The sequence below is a fragment of the Pararge aegeria genome, chromosome 4, assembly GCF_905163445.1.
Source record: "Pararge aegeria chromosome 4, ilParAegt1.1, whole genome shotgun sequence".
Classification (NCBI taxonomy): Eukaryota; Metazoa; Arthropoda; class Insecta; order Lepidoptera; family Nymphalidae; genus Pararge; species Pararge aegeria.
In genome coordinates, this window is record NC_053183.1 from 14,100,037 (window position 1) to 14,105,747 (window position 5,711).

Here is a 5,711-nt window from a genome sequence, read left to right on the forward strand (position 1 = left end):
AAATGTCAAATGTATTTTTATTTTATGTCAAATAAACATATAACTTATACAAAATTTTCTTATAATTCGGTATGTAATAAAGAAGTAGGCGGCAAAGGGTTAGAATAGTATTTATCGTAGATATCATCCCAAAACTGGGTTCTTTCTTTTAGCAGGGAACCCTTTAGTTCTATAGTTCTACCCAGTGACATATGCGGGGACCAATTCACACCGACTGGCAGCCATGTTGGTAAATCAGAACTTTCAGGTACTGGCACGCTGGAATAACAAAAAATACAAAATATTTTTAAAATGTCAAATAGAAATAAAAACAGTGCGTTAAATGAGGAACGACTAAATACTGTTATTTTATTATTAATAAAGCTGTTATTTTATTATTTGCGTAACTTAAGATCACAGCCTAAACGTGACGTTTAAATTGCTGTCAACTTTTATGTCATAAAAATATCACCCATGTCGACTGTTTTAAAATTTGAAGGGCACCCTTGTGGTCACCTTGACCACAAGGGTGCTACCTAGTGGTCTTATTGTTAATCACGTCTTAATACTATTGACATTTTGATTTATTTTAAAATCAAATTACAAAAGAATTAATAAGTTTTTGTTATGACTTGTGTCATTTTTGAATCAAAGCATTTCCTATATTTTTGGTATAAATGCTTCCTAAATCTGTTAGTTTTTAAACCGTATCCCTAGCTAAATCGAGTTATCCCTTCGTATATTTATTTACTTACCCAGTTGTCATAAAATTAAGCCAGATTTCCCTCATGATTTTAGTATGCTTCTTTAGATCATCTGAAATATTGGTCTTATTAACGTTATAGAATCCATCTAAAACCACATTAGTTTGTGCACAGTGGTTTGCACCACGTATATTTTTTGTGTAAGGCACTACAGGTGTATCATCATCATAATATGAATATTCGTACAGGTATATTTGATTATTGCCAGCCTCTAATTGTAGTTTGATTGATCTAAGTGTTGCATACGCGAATATAACATCTGTAAAATAGTCTATGTATGATAACACTTTCTCCTCATCGGTTGATTTGTCTTGGAAATAAAATCGTTTAACCTCTTCCGCTACTTGCTCCTTTTCAGCATCGCTATTAAATTTTAAATCAGCAGGCAGGAAGTCAGAAAATTTCGCATTCATTAAACTTTTCCAGTTATCAAATAGTGGCACGCGGAATAAACCTTCCATATTAGCGAATCCATATAACATTGGTAACTTTTTATAATTACCGCTCTTTAGTATATTAAATGGGCTGTCGTCTAGAAAAATTTCTTCTCCCAAATCACGCTCTACGCAAGGGGACATGCAAAATATGGAGTCTGTTCTGTTTATTACATTCCCTGAATACAATTCGTCATACGAAACGGTCTTGTAAAACTTTTCTAAAGCGTCTAGATCATCAAAGTTTTTAGAGCTTATTAGGTTTGCGTATTCTTTTGCATTTTTTATAGGATCCACTTGAACACTAAATACGGCAGTATTGGCTCCACTCTCTGGAATTACCCTTTTAAACAAGTTATCAGTCAGTTTTGATATCATAAGGAGGTCTACCGCCGATGACCCTGCACTGTAGCCAGCTATTGTAACTTCGTCAGGATCACCACCAAATTTTGCTATATTATTTTGTACCTAACGTAGAAGGGCTACTTGGTCTTTCATTCCAGCATTTCCCGGAACATCTTTGGTACCTAAACACAGAAATCCGTGTGCTCCAAGTCTATAATTAAAAGTGACTGCTATAACTCGTTTACTTTTAACAAAATTTTTGGGCTTTATCATGTTGCCCCATCCCATTACATACGCCCCGCCATGTACATATACAACGACTGGTATGTTTTTTTTATTTGTTTCGGGAACATAAATACTTGCAGTAAGACAATCTTCTTGCATAGTTTTTGAAGTAGGAAGCATACCAAATAAATTGTTTTGCGGACACATTATTTCTCTATCAACAGCTTCAAAAACCTCCGACCAAACTGGTGGTGGCAAAGGACCCTGAAAAATAGTTTTTTTTTATATATACGTATAAGTATACCTCTTCAATCACTATGAATATATATGTCTAATCTTTTTTTTTATCGTTTTTGCGTTCTCAATTGTGAGTTAGTTTAGCATTATTTAATTGCGTTCTTTGTTAACCTAGGTATCATTTTAGGACATTTTCTTAAATAGTATGTGATTTTTTGTAAAAAGTATCTAAAGCTCACAAAATGGAAATTTGGTGTTCGCTGGTTTTGCTTGTTCCTTGGAAAAAGGTTAGTTACATAAAATCACACTACATTCTAAAATAGAGCGTTTGTAAATGCAGGGCGCAGCTAAAAAATTGAAAAGTTTGAACAAGTTCATTGCAGTAATTATTACTCTCATTTGTACACTACTTTTTGTGCTTGATATCCCTTTTCTTAAGAAAGAGAACTGGCTATATTATTCGTGTTTCTAAAATATTACAAAACAAAATTAAATGTAACAACCTTCTCAATCATATATCTCTGACTGTCCCGCGCCGGTACACCAGAAGTTGCAAATCCACAAATTTTTTTCATATACCATTTACTAAATCCCATCTCGGAAAACAAGCGCCTATTATACGTATTTGTGCGAAATACAACGATTTATCTAAAAAGATACCTAGCATCGATATCTTCCACGACTCACCCACAGCTTTTAGAAAAAAACTCACCGAACATCTATCGGTGAGTTAAATTTTGTGTTAATTTTTTTTTATTTTTTGCAAATTAAGTTTATATGACGCTTTGTCAATGCTATGTGCACTTGTCATTGACGTGCATATCAGTCCATGTGTTCGTGTGTGTCCTATGTTTAAAAAACGTGTAATATGCATGTTGTTAGTACTCTTAAATAAATAAATAAATAAATAAATAAATAAATAAATGCTGCGTACATTCAACGATAAAGTTATCACTTCTTCGCTTTATGTACGCATCTAAAGGCCCTATAGGTAAAATAATAATAATATTTATAAATATTAGACTGAAAAAACTGCTAAACAATTAGATTATATTATATGGAACACGACTTGTTTATTATATCTTAACAATTAGGTCAAATTCTCGTCCTTTCCGTTACAGAAGGTCACGTAGTTGTTCCATGGTATTGCCTTACCTTACATTCTTCCTTCATTCTCTAAAATTTAGACCTTAACTGCAATTTCAGCAGGCTAACTTGTTAGGGGTACGTTAGTCATATTAAACCCAATAAATAAACCTTAACGGTTCCTACGCGTCATCGTACCGGGACGTTAAATCGCGAGGCGGCACGTTTGTGTCGGTAACCAGCCATGGCCTTAACCTCCTACCAAACAAAAATGTGACGATACTTTGAAAGGTTTACCTTAAACCGTTCCGTCCCTGTAGGTGCTTTTGCGTAGGGAACATCATAAAAGGTATATATCCCGTATTCCGTGTCCTTGTAACCTTGCACCAGACCCTGATCTAATTCCACCATGCGCCATACTGTCTCTTCACATGATGCTATGCCCTGACAACAGATCACCGTTAACAAAACGAAGGCCGCACGACACATCTCTGAAACAAACACTGTAACAATGACAGCGCATAAACACTTGTAGAGATAATTAAATGCTATCAGGTAGCCGTTTATAACTTCACGTAAGTACGTATGTAACTGACATAATCTTTAATAAGAATTAATTATTTATGATAAGTTTCTGATTTGCCTCCAGAGTCAATTTATATGTACCTAAACTTTAGTACTACCTATTTCACAACTTTCAAAACCTCAAAACCGGTCCACAATCCCTTGTTAAAGTCGGTAAAACCTTTTACTTACCCTAGACAACGATATTCCTTTATCTTATATCTAGGAATAGGTATATTATATAATAGTAAGAAGTTTTTGTACTTATCCTAGACATTTTGTCAAAATGTAACTACTCACAGACTCGTCGCCAAATGTACTGTTTGCGTAATCCACTTATTCCTGAGGTATCAATTTCCTGCTTCAGGTAGCTACACACCAAATTCACATCCGTCCCGCTTCGTTATTCTACACGAAGTAAACGCTGGAGAGTATGTTGACCACTTCCTCATATTATAGAGCGCGGCGTGTATGAGACAATAAGTCATCTTTACTCAAATACATTATAAACTTCAAAGTGAAGATACTTGAAAAGAGAAATATGGTCTATATTTTGACTGTTTCTTTGACTCTATCCGAGAACAGCGCCATATTATTTCTTTGACTGTTACTATATCTATCACAAAATACTGATTTATAACCCGACGTATACAAATTGATTTCAATTAATTTAATTTTATTTCGTTACAAAGTTCCGCTTCTTTATTAAGTTCATAATACTAGAGTGCTTCATTTATCCCTTAAACTTTTGCCTCGGCACGGCGCTTTTGCTTTTAATATGGATTCAATACATCAATATAATTACATTTCAAACCTTATCTGTCAGGAGTTGACAAAGAGAAAATTTAATCATCAATTGTCCGACAATGATTACTATGAAAAATTCCACCGCCCCTATTACGTTCATATCTATCGACCAATTTAAGCATAGTAGGTATCAAACGAACTAACGCTAGATTGATTGTCCGTGGCCTACTGATGGAAGATTTTACCGTGTCTGTTTATGATCAGGATCCAAAAACATTCAACTGAAAGCACACATGAGTGCGTGGCTCATAATTTAGTATCTCTCAGATTTGGTACGAATACTAAATTACGAGGTCCGATTTTCCCTCAATTATATATATTATTGTTAAATCATTTAAGATTACATTCGTTACTGTCTGCAGGCGAGCATTCACGTCAGGGACTTCAGAGGAAGAGACCTTCCGCAGATGCTCTCTGCCGCGTGCAGTTGACGGCACGGTCCTTGGCTATCCCTTATTCTTCTTTCTCCTGGGCCTGCCTACGTACTTAATTGGCCGGAACCATCCGTTGTACGTAGTACCACTGGTACAGCTCCTCGTCACCCCAGCCATCCGAGCTCACTTCGAAAACATTGCAGGCCGTCCAGGTCGCCAATTGCTTCAGGTAGTGATGCTGAGGAACCAAGGTATTTATGACATTCTTGTGAGAGTTTAGATGTAAAGTAGGCCCGTAGGTGGTACTTTGATGCGATGACATTACATGAGAATTTCACGGTAGTGAGATGATGGCGATAACCATATTGCGTTTAAAGCTATTGTTTCATTAGCAAAAATTTATTAATTCCTCATGTGATTTTCATAATGCGCCAAAAGTAGCATTTTAAAAGATTTTTCAAATACTAGCGCGACCTATGACTAACGAGTTCGAACGAAAACAAACCAATTCGTCAGTTTTATAATAAGTATAGATATTTTGCTTTCATTGAGTTGTATTTCAAATTTTAAACAAAATATGTACATTGTAGGTACCTATAACCCATATTTTGTTACAAACCCCGCGTGTGCCATATTTCATACACGAATTGGTTTCATTGTTACCTACTTCGCTAAGCTATTTATCGCATCGGAGCTTGGGATCGTGTTCCCTCATAAATTTCCAAGGGACCCGGGCGCGTCGTATAAAGTCCTTATTAAGTCGTGAAGCGTGTTTTGTATATACAATATATGAATATTCTATATATAATATATGAATAGAATCATCTGCTTCAATCTTCCTTTTCCATCTAAAGCGGTTACGGCCTCTGTAGATGGACTTGTCAAGTCACCAGAAT

General features: G+C 35.4%; 1 pseudogene; it reads right to left on the reverse strand.

Annotated features, from left to right (window-relative positions):
- LOC120623317 lies at positions 1 to 4,043 on the reverse strand (annotated as a pseudogene).
- Positions 4,044 to 5,711: the final 1,668 nt, after the last annotated feature.